The following is a 17,532-nucleotide window of genomic DNA, read 5'->3' on the forward strand; positions in this document are numbered from 1 at the left end:
TCACATTGTATCTCCAAGGGCATCTCCTCCCCTACCTCCCCAAAGCTCCAGTTGTCCTTGTTGCATCAAAGTGGCAATGGTGACACAAGAACCCATCTGTGATCAACCTGCTAGAGCTCAGAAAGAGAAGGTGACTCTCCATCTCACACCTGTGTCTGGGCTAGCCTTGCATAGAGAAAGAAGAAGCTCCCAAAAGGATGACCCATACTCTCCCCAAAGGCAAACATCCTCTTCTAAAGAGAACCTCTACTGGAGTTTATGTCAGGGTGAGGTGGGGGTTGAAGAAGGGATATATTTTTATAATTCCCTCCTGCTAAAGAGGAAGGATCCCAGAGAGAACACCTTAGGTGCTGAGGGAAGATGGGGGCATTGGATTGATTCAAGTGGGAGGATACTAATGGGGATGGGTTTAAATTATTCTATACAATAATAGGAAGGAAGAGACTAAGAAAAAGCTGGTGGAGGGGCGGGGCGGACACAGGAGAGAAGGAGATGACTAAGGTGGATATTTGGATTAAGCTTTGCTGTGCAGTGTGTGGTGTAATCTCTTCTCCATCTTCCCATAAAATACCTGTAAAATCAACGTTGCTGAATAATGCCTTTGCGTTCTACTGAAGGGGGAGGAATGGAATATACAGATGTGCTCAGTCCTTGAGAAAGTGCCTGGGAGTGATCCAGGACCACCCAACAGGCTCAGCCTGAAATGGACAGAATAATACAATTAGCAAAGGGTGAGGGATAGCACTCCACTTGGGTCCCTTGTCGCGATGGCCAATGGCCAAGGTAATTTTCATGTGACAGGGACACTCTCCAGATGAGAGAGAGACACCACAAAGATCCTGGAGAAATGTCATCTCTCAACCACCTCTGCTACTCTGCCAGTGATCTGAGAACAGAAGGCCCTCTCAGGCTTGAAGCAACATTTCACGGGAAATGTTTGTCTTAGTGCTTTAAGGCCACTGGATATTTGGTTTGATGGTGCCACGTAGCTCTAAGTGTGACTCAGCTTAGGTATTTGCTTAGTGGTTCTCTGAGTGCGGACCCTGGACCATAAACATCGGAATCACTAGGGAATTTGATAGAAATCCCAATTCTCAGGCCTCACCCAGATCTACTGAATCAGACACTTGGGAGGTAGGGCCCAGTGATTTGGTTACATGGGTCTTCTGGGTGATCCCAGGACCCCTGATATTTGAGAATAACTCCTTTCGCAATGATTCTCAATGTTTGGTGGCACCTGAACCCCCAGTAGAGCTTGTCAAATACAGAATCACAGAATTCCTGGCACAGACACCAAGGATTTAACTGTGTAGGTCTGGGGTGAGCCTGACTCCCTGTGTTTAACAAGTTGTGCAGATGGCTTGGGTGCCCATCCAAGTTTGCGAACCACTAGCACAACGGGCTAAGAAGAAATTGAGTCCTATAGTCTGAAAGTATGAGCCAATGTTGCTGGCAAATTAAACAGCTTATTGAAACAATTGAGGCCCCCAGGTTAGGTGAAGGAGCTTAATTAATGTTCCTTATCAATACAGGATGTCCTACAGCCTGTGGAGAGGAACATTTGGAGATCATACGTGGGGAAGAGTTCTTCATCCACAAGCCCAAAGCTCCACCCAAGAGAACTCAAGTAGCTATGGAATGAGTGGGGCCCCCAGGAGTGACCAAGAGACTCATTCATGTTTCTCAGGGCAAGAGCTGTAGTCCAACTGTCCCATGGGACAAGACACTGTGTTTCTCCAGGCAGGATCCAGAGTTCAGTTGCTCAAAGAGCCGTCCTCAGAATCACCTTGGAGCTTTCACCAGTGCAGATTCAGATTTGTGGACCCCACCCAGACCTGCCGAATTGATCTGTGGGGTTGGGGACCAAGAATCTAAATTCTTATGAGACTTTGGGTGTCTCTCATGCACATTCAAGTTTGAGAACCACTGATCTAGAAAAATGGGTGTAACAAGGCGGGTTAGCATCATTTACATTTTAGTAAAAGTTCTAGGATCCAAAGTTGTGTGGCCTGGCTGGAGTAGCAAAGTGGATTCTTGTTTCACATTCCCACCTTGGGAAGCACAAAGGGTCATTGCTCTGGGTGAGGTCACTTATGAATTGTTGGTTTCCATGTGTAGGCCATGCACTTAAAAGTCTGAGATATGTCTGTACAGTATTCTAAGTATATTCAACTTAATATAGCTCTGTGGTGAGAGTGCTTGTCTGGTATTTAAAATATTCCCAAGAGTGCTGGGAATGGAAGAAAATGCCTAGCCAGCAATATACCATAAAATTTCGAGGGGAAATTACTCTGATACAGCTATAAATATAAGATTTCCCATAATATTAATTTCCTCATTTCTTGTTCTTTTTGTTAATCCCATTTTTCCTTGTGGTGTCCAGTTGAAAAATTCCTTAAGTAATTAAAAAGAAGTGAATGAGTGCATGTTTTGGAGATGGCAAAGAAGGGGTACAGTTGGGGGAGCTGGAAAGTCTGCCTTCCATTCTGCAGTGGGTAAGGAGTCAGGAAGGCAAGCCCATCCCAGGGGCCCCCAGGAGTGGCTAATGGGAGAAACTGATGAAGTATCCTCCTGCTATTCCCATAGGGTCCTTCCTAAAAATTGTGCTGGCTGATCCACAATTTAAATTTCTGTCGTGAGTTACACTATTCTAACAGTGGCTGTTGGAATACACGTGCCTGTCTGTATCCAAGGTTTTAGAAGTGACCATACACCTTACATATTTCTTCCCCTAAATATTCGCATGTCTCCTTCTACAGTATAGACCTGTAATGTCTTTTTAAAAACCTACTCCCCCAAGTGCAACTTCATTAGAAGTCAGCTGGCCTTCTGACCAGCATTTCAGACTCTGATTATTAGACCAAAATCCATTAAACACATAAAATCTCCTATTGGAGCCTCCAATTTAACCTCAGGTCTCATAAAAGAGAATGGAGTGATTATAAGAAAGTGATCTAATACTGTGCAAAGTGTGGGAATAATAATATGGGGGATTTATGCAGTGCCTTTTGTCTAAGGAACTAAGAGAATATCCTAACCTCTGTCTAGTGGAGTAGGTTTCGATTTCTTTTTTGTTGATTAGTTGACCTTGCATATGTCCAAGTTTCCCTACCTATAAAATGGGGATAAGGATAATTGCCTAACCTAACACCCAGAGATAATGGACGTAAAGGTTTTATGAAGTGTCAAGGGACAGTCGTTGTTGCCCCAGTAGAAATCAAGGTATGGCTGTTTCTTCCTCTTTAGGCATCTAGATCTTGTGCATGTTCAGGGGAACCATTCAAGCCTAATAGTGTATTGGTCAGTGTCCGTGCCCAGTAGGACAGTGGTTCTCACACTTAACTGTGCCTAAGAACCACCTGGAGATCCTGTTAAAATGCAGATTCTTGGGGCCTGCCTCCAGAGATTTTAATTCGATGATTTTAGATTGGACTGAAGAAATGAATTCATCCAGCAATTATGTGTGCTGGACACAGTTACAGACACTAGGGGAATGCAAATGAACAAACAGACAAAAATCCACTCATGGTTTACCTGCATTTATAGTGTGCCTCCAGGTGATGCTGAGACTGACAGCCACTCTCCCAAAGGCCACACCTTGAGGACCAGAGCAGCAGCATATGTCAACTAGCGACAAATGTCGTCGCTGCCATACTGATGGCCGTACTGATGGAAACTTAAAACATTTCCAAACTCTGATTATTCTTCTTCTCCACTGGGACCTACTCCTTGGTCATAATCTTCTAGAATCTTTTTATTCAAGAACAATGGGTCCTTTCAGACCTTCTAAGCAAGATTGTTTGCTCTAAGTTTGTTGCTTTTTCATTCCAGTATCACACATCATTTGCACTGATTTCTCAAAGGATCTCCCTAGTATCAAAGTCTTTAAAGAGAATCAAGAAACATATGACTGTTCCGGGGACTTTGGCAACAGGAATGATCGCAAATATGTCTGGATTTGACCTCCAAGTGTCGGAAGACAATTGATTTGTCTAGTTCCAACCTAACCTAAGGGTTTACCTTGAATGGAAATTAGTCTTGGACTGGACTTACTCCAAGTCATTTCATTTTCATTTTCCTTTCTATGTTATAGCATTTTGAATGGGGAAAATTAGCTTTTATTAATGACCCGCACTTCCTCTGGAATGAAGGCTCCGGTCTGGAATGCAGTTGATTAATTTCTCTAAGTCCTTTGATGCATCAATGCTAAAGATATATTGGCATCTTAGCTGACCCAGACCAACAGAGTAAATGAAACACAGATGCACAATGGCATTGCACTTAAAAAAAAATACTCTTTTTATGTGCAAATCTACCTTTAAAAATACATATTAAGAAGCAGAGCTGAAGTATAAAAAATTCATTTCACTCTAGCAAACCTCGACTGCCCAAAGCTGACAACAAATGATTCAGTGAGTAAACTAAAGGTAGAACAAAGCAACAAGGGCAAATAAGACTTTAAGTTAGTGAAGAAAATGAAGAACTAAAAGATAACTAATAGATTTCAGGTTCATTGAAAAATGTATCTAGGGAGATTTCTTAAGTTATATTTCATTTAGTCCATATTTTATTTGTTAGTTATGTCCTGCTTTCTTCCTCAAAGGATTTGGGCTGCCCTATTTTTCCCTTTACCTGGTGTGAGAGAACACTGGAAAGGAAAAGATCTTCCTTTCATCTTCATCTTCTCCCTCCCCTCAAGTTCTACAACCACTTAGGAATTTCAAACAGGGTAAGGAAAGCACATTACTTATCTTATAATAAGTTTTCCAACATCCACTATAATCTCTGTCATTTTAATAGCTTTTTTTTTATCAATCTTAGAGGCCTTCGCAGCTCCCCAAAACTGTGAGTCTATAGGTATGTATTACGTTTGTAACTGATGGCACGGGTAAACATCTTGCTTTATTTCCATTTTTTAAAAGGAACTGCAAAATTTTAAAAAAGAGGTCTGCAATTTTTGGAACCGACTTTTCTTTTCCGAGTCCTTGAGGGCCTCTTCCTCCTGCATACATATTTTAAACGCATGCATGCGCATCTAGTATGTAACTGTTTCACTCATTATTATAAACATTTTCCCACATTGTTACACACTTTAACCTTTAAAAGTTACCTTTTTTTTAATTATTATTATTTTTTGCGGTACGCGGACCTCTCACTGTTGTGGCCTCTCCCGTTGCGGAGCACAGGCTCCGGACGCGCAGGCTCAGCGGCCATGGCTCACGGGCCCAGCCACTCCGCGGCACGCGGGATCTTCCCGGACCGGGGCACGAACCCACGTCCCCTGCATCGGCAGGCAGATTCTCAACCACTGCCCCACCAGGGAAGCCCAAAAGTTACCATTTTTAATGGCTATGTAATAGTCCAGAGAGTTGATGTGTCATTAGAACACAGGAAGAGGAAGGGAGATATTTGAGCAGATAGCCATGACACAGTCTGCGAAATGAGCTACACCACTGTTATTTATAGCATGCTGGGGCATTAATATTCCAGGGAGAGAAGTCTCGCACCAAAGAGCTTATTACTGGGAGGGCTTATTTATCAGACATGCAGAAGATGAGAGCTATCTTGGTCTCAATTTTGTTTTGAAACCCCTCTTTATTCATTTCCTGTATTAATATCCTTCGAGGGACGAGTTCTGCAAAAAGCAGAGAGAACAGTGGAAATGAAACAACTCACCCTGCCTTCTGCACAGTGGCTGGGAGGTGAGCGTTGGGTGCCCTCTGGCACCCTAACACCCACACATGCACCCCACTTCAGTGGAGTCACGGTGCAGAGGGAATACAGTATACGAGGTAGTAGAGTGTAGTGGCAGACAAGCAAGTCCTCTGGAGCCAGATTTTGCCCTTGCATTCATGGATCTTAACCATTTTCATCGGTAAAAATGAGGACATAATCATAGCACTTACTCCCTAGGGTTGTTGTGGAGATTATATAAAGAGCAGGACTGGGCGTATGGTAAACATCATATAAGGGGTCATTATTATCATTACTTTTCCACTCACTTTTGAAGGACAGCACAGCAGAGATCGGAGTGCCAGGTCACTGACTGGGCAGCCACCCTATCAATAATAGTAAAAGGCAAACTAGCCAGTGCCATCCTGGCCCCTTTTTCTTGTATCCACTTGTTTTACACGAATTTTAACCCAGCGGTAATAGCTGAGACCTCGCGTGTGTGTCTTAAGCCAAGAACTAAAGGAAAGTTCCTGGAAGTTTAAGCCTTAGTTTCAACTTCACACACACATAGCCTGTCTGAATGAAGATGGCATTTGGTCAGTCCAAGACGCTCCCATCACCACTACTAGCTGCCGTTTATTCATTGCCTACTACATGCAGGACTCTATCAGGCTCTTCATATAACTATACCCAGTGTTCCCAACAATCTTACGGGGTAGGTGTTGTTGATATTGTTGTTATTATTATATGTTCCATTTTACAGATGTTGGAACTTGTGGCCAGAAAGATAAGTGATTTGCTTAAAGCCAGTGGACTCAGAATTTGGAATTTAAATTCGGTTCTGTATAATTCCCAAGTCTATTCTTTTCCCACTGCACCCACTCCTGTGCATTGTGATGTATGCACAGAGATGACAAGTCCTGGGGCCTGGTGTTGCTGATGAAGTAAACTGGTTAATGCGCACAGCTGCTTTGCTGAACTGTTTAGTGCTTCCTCCACGTCCCAGGCTCAATGCCAACCCTACAAGTTCCCCTCCACCTCCCAACACCCACACCTGCATTTCAGACTCAGCATCTATGCTCCTGACCCTGGCCTGCAATAGATCCTCCACCCGGCTCATGAAAAGAGTTATGCATAGTTGACATAGAGACAAGCAGGTCAAGCCTTCCGGCTCTGGTCCTACCTATCACCTCTCCCTCTCATCTCATGTCTGGTGACCTTCTGTCTCACCTTCATCTCCACAGCCCACTCTTCACCTTCTTCTTCTTGCTGAAGAGCAGGCTTTGTGGTGGCAAAAGAACACCATGGAGACCCCTCCTCTCATTTCCCCTTAATCCCCAGCTGGCACCGGGCACACGAATCCCTGATTACACTCCTGGAAGTGAGGGTACACACACCAGCCTTGGGATGGAAGCTGGGAGAAGGTGAGATGAGAGATTTGCAGATGATTCATACTGAGCTGCTTTCTGGAACCTCAGGCGTAAGAGGTTCTCACTCACTCAAGGCCCAGACCAAGATCACAGGGTCAGCGTGAACTGCCATTAGGGGCTGAATTGTGTCCCCTCAAAATTCATGTGTTGAAGTCCTAACTCCCAGTCCCTAAGAATGTGACCTTATTTGGAAACAGGGTCGTCACAGATGTAATTAGTTAAGAGGAGGTCGGACAGGAGTGGCCTCATTCGATGACTGGTGTCCTTATGAAAAGGGGAATTTGGACACAAACATATGCTCACAGAGAAAACGTCATGCGAAGATGACAGCAGAGATCAGGGTGAGGCTTCTACGAGTCGGAGACCAAAGGTTGCCAGCAAACCCCCGGAAGCTAGGAGAGGCCTGGCATCAGGTCCCCTCACAGCCCTGAGAAGGAACCAACCCTGCCAACAGCTTGATTTGGACTTCTAGCCTCCAGGACTGTGTGTAAGTCCCCCAGTTTGTGGTACTTGTTATGGCAGCCCTAGGAAACTGGAGAGATACACAAAGGAGTCCTCTGAAAGCTACTGCAAAACCTGTTCGTGGATCAGGCGGTTGCAAGTGCAGTCAAGGCTGTGGGCCTGCTTCCTGGATGGGCTACCGGTGCAGTTCACAGACAGCCCCAATCCTTCCCTGAAGTTCTTTGGAGACACTTCTAGACTACGACTAACTCAGCCTTGCCAAATGCCACAGACCATCTTTGGTACCGGCCTGCGGAGATGGAATAAGTTAGTTTTTAATGAAGCCCTGTGTTACCTCCACCATAGGTACACTTTATGACTTTCATGGGCCTCTGGCACTTTGGTTTTTGTGGGCTCCTTCCTCCATTAAAAGAGAAAAAAGGGCTTCCCTCGTGGCGAAGTGGTTGGGAGTCCACCTGCCGATGCAGGGGACACGGGTTCGTGCCCCGGTCCGGGGGGATCCCACATGCTGCGAAGCGTCTGGGTCCGTGAGCCATGGCCGCTGAGCCTGCGCGTCTGCAGCCTGAGCTCCGCAATGGGAGAGGCCACAGCAGTGAGAGGCCCGGGTACTGCAAAAAAAAAAAAAAAAGAAAGAAAAAGAAACACATTAAAAATATTTGACATATGAGTGTGTTTCGTGTTTGGTAATTGCAATCATAGTTGCTTTTGTTGTGGTCATCCATTTACAATGCTTGGTGTCAGTCTATTTATCTCTTGTAAACATAAAATACAGTGTGTGTGTCTGAAAAAAAAAATTGACAACGTCAGTGGGGTAAAGACAAGTATAATCTATGCTGGATCCATCATTCTTTATTCCTTAATATAATTATATTATATAATATATTATTATTATTATATATTATATAATATATATATTATATATAATATATTATAATTATATTAATTTTTCTTCATATTTTAAAAGAAATTAAAACATTTCTGGGGTCCCCTAAAAGCATTAGGGGCCCCCGACACTTTGTCCCTCTTTGGTTAAGTCAGCCCTGCCTACAGATGAAATGAGTGAGCCCTTGGGGAATCAAGAAACCTCCCTCCACTGGGTGATGTTGCCACCAAGAAATGAGCCTTGGAGAGATCTGCGGACAAGTGTGTTGGGTCTAAGCACTTTCTCTAGCCTTTGAAAGTTATGCAGTTGCTGCCCGGGTTGCATTTCTTGTGTCAAAAAGTCCATAGTTTGCCTTACACTTTTCCTTTTCCTCAGGATGAACCCAAAAATAAATACTCCCAGGTACAGAGGGAGAGCCGTGCTACATATTAGCTGCCACCACCTGCAAGTGTGGGACCATAAATCGACACCCCTTCCCACCGAGGCAGCCTTTGCAGGCTGTCAGAACCATACATAAAACACGCTCCTCTGCACTGTTCTATCGGCCTTCCTGATTTACTGTATATACAGTCTCCAAGTTAAATACCAACAGAAGCACCCGAAAATATATTCTCTTGCAGCCCCTGTCTGAAAATCACAGTGCCCAAATAATGTCTTCCCATTCATCATTTACTTCCTAATACCTGAGTGTCATCCTGGGAGCTAGATCCCTACAGCAGTGCCCCATGAAACACATGAGCACAGAGAAGGGGAAACAGAATCTCCAGAGGGAAGTCCCAGGCGTTTTAAAAGTGAGTGTGTTTCAAAAATGAGACTAAGCAATTGGAACAGTAGGTATCTGGCTCCCCTTTAGTGGGGCTTTTACTGGCTTCCTTTAATGTTATATTTGAATCTATCTTCCTTTAATGCGTGCCTCCTAGCAATAGGAGCAGTGATAACAAATTGGATAAATAAACCCACACTAAATGATTCTCCCTGGAAACCGTTAGGAAATGTCTGTGTTTACGCAGAATTCCAATTACTCTCTGCAGAGGATCCAGGAGCATTGGTTTCTAGTCAGTGACAAGCCACTGGAGCACAGGTATCAGAAGGCAGAAAGCGATCCCCAGATACAGGTTGTCAGTATGAGAATGGGAGGGCCAGAGAGGAAGTGCATCTGGGTTTGAATATCAGCTTTGCAACAGCTACAGGATGGTACCTTGGAGTGCCCGATTCCTCGTTACAGAATGAAGATAATGCCAATGGTGGACAGTGTTGACTGGGAATTCAATCTCCATCCCCTCCCCCTGATTTTGTTTGGGTAACTACCTGTTCAGGGTTAGCTTCATGGATGTGTGACCTGTGCGGTCACGTGGGGCCTCCTGCTCCAAGGCCTCCATGCTTGGTTACATGCTGTGCAATTACCATCTTGAAATTCTTAATATTTGTATCTTTGAACTTGTGATTTGTAAGTAAAGTCTGATGGGAAAGTGGAGTGTGCACGTGAGCAGAGGAGATACAACATCATATGCCACCTTGTTCACGGCTTCTGTTATCAAGGAGAATTCTATTCTCCTCACTGGTGAGTGGTTCACTCAAATCAGATCAATGAGAAGATTTCTAGGGGCTTCTGGAAAAGTTCTGTCTCCTACTTCCAGAACTGACTCTCTCTCTTCCATCCTTCTGCAAGAATAAGGATGAAGCCAATGTACAGGGCAGGGCAGAATCAAGAGAATCACAGAAAACCAGAGCTAGAGCTTCTGGGCTAAGCAACCAAAGTGTTGGCCCTCCCTGTGGACTTTCAGGAATGTGAACCAACCATTTTATTGTTGCTAAATCCAGTTTCAGATGGATTTCCTGTAACTTGATGCTGAAAGCATACCAATAATTATCTGTTGACTGAGTGGGCACATGTGTACAGCAATGAAAAGCCAGAAGTCACCCCGGCACTGGACCAGCCAGTGAATACCTCATGGGTCTTAAAGGAGGGGGGAGAGCTGATGGGTGAAGCGCAAGGAAGAGGCAGCCCTGGAAGGAAGGGGCACCATGGCGCGTTCAAGGGCATGAGGCAGACGAACATAAGGGGGCTGAGAGGAACACAGTCTGAAGATGCAACGGTTCATGCAGGGAGAGTGGGTACCATGGAGAAACTGCCCTGGCTTTTGGAGGGTCCAGGGTTTTCTTGAGGTTATGCAGACCCTGTGCTAGGGCATAGCTCAGAAGTGCCTGCGTGGTGAAGAGATCTGTGGTCACGCAGTCATGGTATGATCTTTGGAGCTAGTTTCTTCTCACCTTGTTCAAGCAAAGGCACTTTACCAAAATATTAGTAGCTCAGTTTCGGTGTCCAGCCACATGGGTTTGAAACCTCACTAATAGTATATCCTAGGCAAGTTATTCTATCATTCACCCTGTGTGAAATGAAGGCAGAATGAAGGTACTAGTTGTATCTATTTCTCCCTTTCTTATGAGGATTATGAGGTCATCCAGTGTTTGGCACTTGGCAAGCGTTCTTTGGATGATCATTATTGTTATTAACAGTCTTTTAATGGCCCTACATGGTTCCTTGCAGGGAGATCACTCTGGGGTCCCACTGCCCCACAGTCTCCTATCCCCTCCCCTCATCTTTAAATGTTTGGAGCCCTCCGTCAGAGATCGCAAACCCCTCTTTCACCTTCCTGGTACCTTCTGCAGTGGCCCCCCAGCTGCAGGATGAATGCCTTCTGGGCACCAAGCTGAGTGTGCCTGTTTCTGCCTCCCTGCCATTTAGGCTGGAGGAGGATGCTGAAGAGGCTCTTTGGGTTGAATTCAACAACTGCCAGGCAACCTCTCGGGCTACACCCAATCATCACGGCAATGCCCTGAGTGACTTGAGTCCTGGCCCACTTAGAATTTATAGAAGAAAAGTTAAAACTCATACAAGAAATACTTATGTGGCTGATTTCACTTGATTTATAAGAATTTCTCAAGTGAAAAAAACATATTTTCACCATATTGTACAGTGCTGTCTGCTTCCCAAGGCCATATCTGGCCACATTTTGTGGTTTTTTCTTCACAGACCCCTGCATCACTTGGCCACAGGAATCAGATATGACCCTGTTAGGTACTGCATATTTTCTTAGTTTATCCATTTTCGGGTATTTATTCAATACCTATTACATGCCAGGTACAATTCAGTGAACTGTCTTGTATAGTTATCTGCGTTCTATATATTATGTATAAGTGATGATGTTACACATATCACATATATACTTTTGCATTTCCAAATACTTAGAATAAAACTTCAGAGAAAATATGCACTTTAAACCACAAACTACCCTTAAAAACTTTCCTTCAAAACTTCAGCCAAGAATAGTATAGTTAGAAATTCAACTGGTTTCTGGCCTCTGGATTAGTATAATCCTTCTGAGGTTGACGTTGGAATGTAGTTCCACTCAGCACATCATTACCACTAATATTTACAGCTTGCTTTTAAAAAGTAAACAAATTAGGAGAAACCAGAAAAATTTTAAGCCACCATGCCCCAAACTTTCCATGAATCTTTATTATCATGATGTGATAAAAACAAATAAAAATTCTTGGATATAGTTCCCTATCAGAAGATGATTCTGCATCTGCAGAACATCTGACATATACAACGTTTTAAAATTTCATTTTTAATGAAGATGCAGAATAAAGCATGCTCTATGTCTGGGCACAAAAATCCTGTATGTTATCAATTATTTGAAACACACAGTACACGTGGCCAACAAACACATAGAACCGGCCAATGTTGTTGGTAAGATTATGGGGATGGGGAGAGATTGCTTGCAGCTGTTATGTTAATTAAGGGACAGAATGACTCATCTGCCGCACCATCTCTCAGTTGGGCTACCAGGCCTTTTTCTGCTTGGCTCTGAGATGATACGGACTTAGGAAGCTGATGCCTAGACTCTGGCTCCAGTTGGTTCCCACGGGGAGCAGATCTTGAAGAGGACATTCTGGCAGGCTGAGTTGCAGCTTCTCATCTGGCTAATTCTCCATCACACGTAGGCTTGGGATGGGGGTGATACGGGATTGCCTTCCCCCATGTGGATGTGGCTAAGGTTGGGGGCAAGGACCAGGCTGGGCTGGGGCCTATAGAAGCAATCTATTAACAAGAGTGGGAGGCTGAACAGAGAGGCAGAGCTGGGGTGGCATTTTGAGCCTCCCTTTGCAGTTGTTTTGCTTTGCTTTTCTGCATAATTTGCAGGTAGCATTAGCTCCATACAGGACACAACATAGGCACCAATACCGTCAGGTGGCTTGCAAGATCCGAGAACAGTGCAGTTTGGGGTAAGTGTCTCCTTGTAAGTTTCCAAGGGCCAAAATCGGACATGATGAATAAACACTTTCTGGTAACTTCTGAGACATAGATCATAACACAGATTGAACATATGTTATAAAAAATGATGTTTCTCATGCATCCAGTCTTTATGAGGAAGTGACACCTCTGTCACTTTTCTATGGGCTCATGTTCCCTAACGGTAGTGACAGTCATTCTATCAACTGATGCAAGTCAAAGATGAAGATGAACACAAGAATAGAAAACATTTAAAATGCATGGTGTTTATTTCCACAATTTAACCACTAATGTGCATCAAAAGTCTTTGATAAAATAAATATCCTACTGTTTTTAAAAGTCAGTGAAAATCACGTTATCTTTCTTTTCGTTTTTTCCTATTCCACTTTCTGGATGTGCTAAAAAGCAATCAGATGCCAGGAAGGTAGTTAAACTTCAAGAGGGAAGATTTATCAAGTACCTGTTGGTTGTGGGCATAGTTCTCTAACCAGAGTGTCCCACTGTTCACAAATCTTTCCTCCTTCCCGACACTGGAGGCCAGTAGAGTTATTTTTCCTTCTAGCCCTGGTGATGGGATGAATTAACAATCACCTTCTTGCATCCTTCCACTGCCCCCTCCACCATGACTACTCCAAGGGGATACAACAGTTTACCCTCAAGTGGTACGTTAGAGTAAGCTCCACCCACCCAGGAACGGAAAAGAAGACAACCATGGACAACTATGGACAACCATGGACAGCTAAGTAGTTTATCTAAAGAGGCAGCAGAGCTAAGGGGCAAAAGAGGGTCATGTGGTGGGGCCTGTTCTATCAGAAGGGAAAGACCATGGTCATAGCCATGGCAGAAACATTCTTTGAGATGAAATTAGGCTGCTCCGTTTAAGAAGAAAGTTGCATACCTGTTTACATTAGCTGCAGCTCCCTTAGGCGGAGAGCCTGGTCTGGGATTGGAGCTCCCCCATTCATCAATGTCTGGGGCCCATCACTATCTTCCTCTAGATCTTGCAACACCCAAGAAGAGGAAACACTGACAAAGACCACTGAACCGCCAAGGCATTACTCAAGTTGCAAGTCAGAAGAAGGGGCTGAGAATCCACTCCTCTTTCAGAGGAGGGGGTGGAGATTTCTGGGGCAAGATGATAGGCTGCATAGCGGGTGTCAGGGTAGAGGACTCTACCCCAGAAAAACACAAGTCATGGGGGTCTTTGTTTAGGTGGGTCTTCCCATTTGTGGCACAAGAGGACACTGAGTGAGTTGCCGTCGTTGGTTGTGTCTGCTTCCACCAAGGCATCGCTTACCCTCCAGTTATTACCATCCTAAACCATTCTGGGGACAGATGCCAGCATCCTGGAGGTCACTAGGAAAAAAACTCCAGGAGCTAAAGACATGATGATGCAACTTCTTGTTTCTGCAGGTTAGTGAAGATTCCTCTAACAGTGACTTATATAACCGAAGTTATATTCACCTTAACCACCAAATAAGATGGCAACCCAAAATGTTATGAAAGTCTTCTTCCTAAATTTCTTTGAAAGAAAATCTTTTAAAAACTGTCCAAACTTAAAGGTGAGAGGGCACATGGAACGTTTGAATCAAGAGCTCACAGCAGAGAAATTCCAGGGTAAGACGTAACAGTATGGTGAGAGCACACAAGCCCAGCATGGTAAGGAGGCCAAGATGCTCAAGCCTTTTATGCTAGAATCGTCATAAACATGCAAACGATGATGAGAATTCATTGAGTGCTTACAAAGTGCCAGGCACTCTCTTAAGTGCTTTTTGTGTAATAACTTGTTTAACAAGCAAATGTTTGGCAATCAAGTGCAAACAGAAAAACCCCTAATGTTTCCCTCAAAAGCCGTATTAAAATTCAAATGCTCTTCTTTCTTGATACAGTTCATTATTCACTAATCGTTGATAGCATCCTTAGACAACAAGCAAGCAGACACCAATGTGGCAAGGCCAACTCTACTAGATTTTCCTAATGATGAGTTTCCCATCAGAGGTCCCCGGCGTTGCAGCCTGTTACGGAAGTGGGTACCAGCCTTTTCATGGTAAGGATTTAGGTTGAAATAAGACCCAGTTGTTTGAGCAACATAAATTGAAGGAGCATTATCTAAATAAGTAAATTATCTTTTAATCAAAACTAATTAACTGTCTTTCTGTTTATAATTCATTAGTTTTTAAAATGTGTTATTATACAAAACATACAAGTCATTAATTAAAATGCCTACAATTAAATTAGGATCTGTGGGTCTGGAAACTTTAACAGATAACGTATAGGGGTTGGCATGGCAACTCAGCAAGTTGTAATTCTGTACGTTTCTGGGCAAAGACGTAGAAAGAAGACAATATTGGGGAGATACCAGCACCAGAAATCAAGTTCATCTGTGACTTAAGCCCTCTGTAATTTTGTTTGCTAGCCATTCACCATGTGGAGGAAAAACAGATAGTAAGAAGGCATAAAAGATCTCATTTCAAAGCTCCCTAAAACTGTCAATTCCACTCCCTCAAATTGCCATTTCATCAGCAGAGCAGGAAATGGGAAGAGAATGCAGGGAGATGATGGTGTCATAAAACAATGAGCTTGAGGGAGAAAGTGGAATATTTGCTTCCGAATGGCAGGTGCTTCCCCCAGGGGAGGGATTCTGTGTAATCCTTGGATTAGAGCCCACCCTCAAATCAGTGTTACGGGCCAATTACCAACCTGGAACAACGCGGAGGCCATGGCACCAAACTCACAACCTGCAGGCACACTCTCCCTTTCCAGTACGTGCAAGACTGGAATTTATCAGGCACTGAGTTCTTACCACCTTCCAGGGTAGCTGATTATATATTGGAGATCGTATGGGTGACCATCGACTCTCATCCCCCCACCCATTTTGTGAAGCAGGGCACAATCGATGAAAACTTTTCAGCCATTTTGTGTAATTCTTCACTTCCTCTTTCGCCTTATTCAAGCTTCACTGAATCGGGGTTCTCTGAGACAGTCTCCTGCCCCCCTACCACATCAGTCCCAATTTCTCCGCTTAACATACTTATATGAAAACTGATGGATTATAAGATCTAGTTACTGGGCAGATAACTTGCCAAATGCGGACAGGAAAGGTAAACAATAACCATAATAACCTCGAGGACATTACTAACGGCAGGGATGTAAATTACTTCGCTTTTTAAATTCCAAAAGGTTAGCAACAATGGAATCAGTTGCATGGCTGTCCTCAATAGCGCTGGTCCCGTGTTATGTTATTTGCAGTGAAGGCAACTTCTCGCCTGCCTGGGGACACAGGGGGAGGGGCTCATCCAAAGTCAGTGATTTTAGAATTTGGACAAGTGTGGGGGTCAGAGAAGGGTTCTCTTCTTAGATGATGCTAAGTGTGATGAATGTGTCTAGAAGGCATTCACAGATAACATTAGCAAATAAAGTAAATGATTTCTTAGTTACCAAGACAATTCCAATATTTTTGGGGGGGGTTTACACTGAAGACAATTTCATTTATTAGGAGTTGATTCACAAGAGGAATTTATTCAACTTCCTAACTTTGTAATGGGACATTATTTATGAAACAATTCATGGGGGCTAGGGAGGGACTCACTGCTAAGTTAGCTGGCCACACTTGAACCCAGGGGTTTGGGACAGTCTACTTTTCAACACAAACCAGCAGCCACGTGCTAGCAAACCACAGTGGTAATGAAAGCTGTGCTGTTGCATAAATGGCCTTTGTCAGCTGCTACAATGTGGCATGAAAAGGACACCCGGGCAACTTTGCTTGTAATGGATCCCTTTCTATCCTGGTTCCCACAGAACTACCTCTAGTCCTTTCTTGACCACATTCACCAGAGGAAAACACTTGACTGAAATAAGCTTGATAATGTGTGATGGTTACACAACTTTGTGAATGTGCTTAATGCCACTAAATTTTACACTTAAAAATGGCTAAAATGGTAAACTTCATGTTATAGATATTTTACAACAATAAAAATGAGATTATCAAGTTTTCTTTTTTTAAAAAGTGGTACATATATATGCTGTATAAGATGTATACGTATATATGTGTGTGTGTGATAGAGAGAGAGAATGAGTTACACAGTGTGGTGGTAGAATTTCCTAAGAAGACAAGAATGTGATAAGTTGGGTAGCACTTGTGGTGTTAGGCCTTAGCAGCTGAAACCCCCTCTACTCTGGAGGGATCTCAAGACGAAAGCTGAAGGCTAGCAGGTGTTCTCCTCACCTGCTCTCTGGTAGTCGGGGAATAGACCAACTGGAAAGTATCCAGTAGAATGTTCACACCCAGGACTTTAAATCTTGAAGGAGGGACCCAAAGATGCAGGTTCCGCCAGATCTACCATGGAGTTGAGTGGAGGGGCGGTGAGTGACAGGGTGGCACTGCTGGGGCTGCATCCCAAACCAAATGAGGACAGCTCAGTTGTGTCTTGCCTCCTTTAGTTCCTGCCCCTTTTCCTGGTTTCTCCAGCCCCCCTGTTAATTCTGCAATAAAATCCTTCTAGTAAATTATTTTTCTGCTTAAGTTACCCTGTGTTAATCTCTGTAGTTTGCAATTTTAGTGATAGACAAAAAGAAAAGATTCCGTTTCTCTCATATTGTAAAGTAATACTTGAAATTGAAGTCAAATAGGAATTCAATTTTTTTAACCAAGTGAGTGAGAATCGTTTTTAAATTTATTTCAGCTTTATTGAGGTATAATTGACATATAACATTGTAAGATAGTTAAAGTACATCCATCATGAATATGATATACATGTTCATTTTGAAAGGATTTCCCCCCATCAAGT

Source organism: Leucopleurus acutus (assembly GCF_964270905.1).
Source record: "Leucopleurus acutus genome assembly, chromosome: 1".
Classification (NCBI taxonomy): domain Eukaryota; kingdom Metazoa; phylum Chordata; class Mammalia; order Artiodactyla; family Delphinidae; genus Leucopleurus; species Leucopleurus acutus.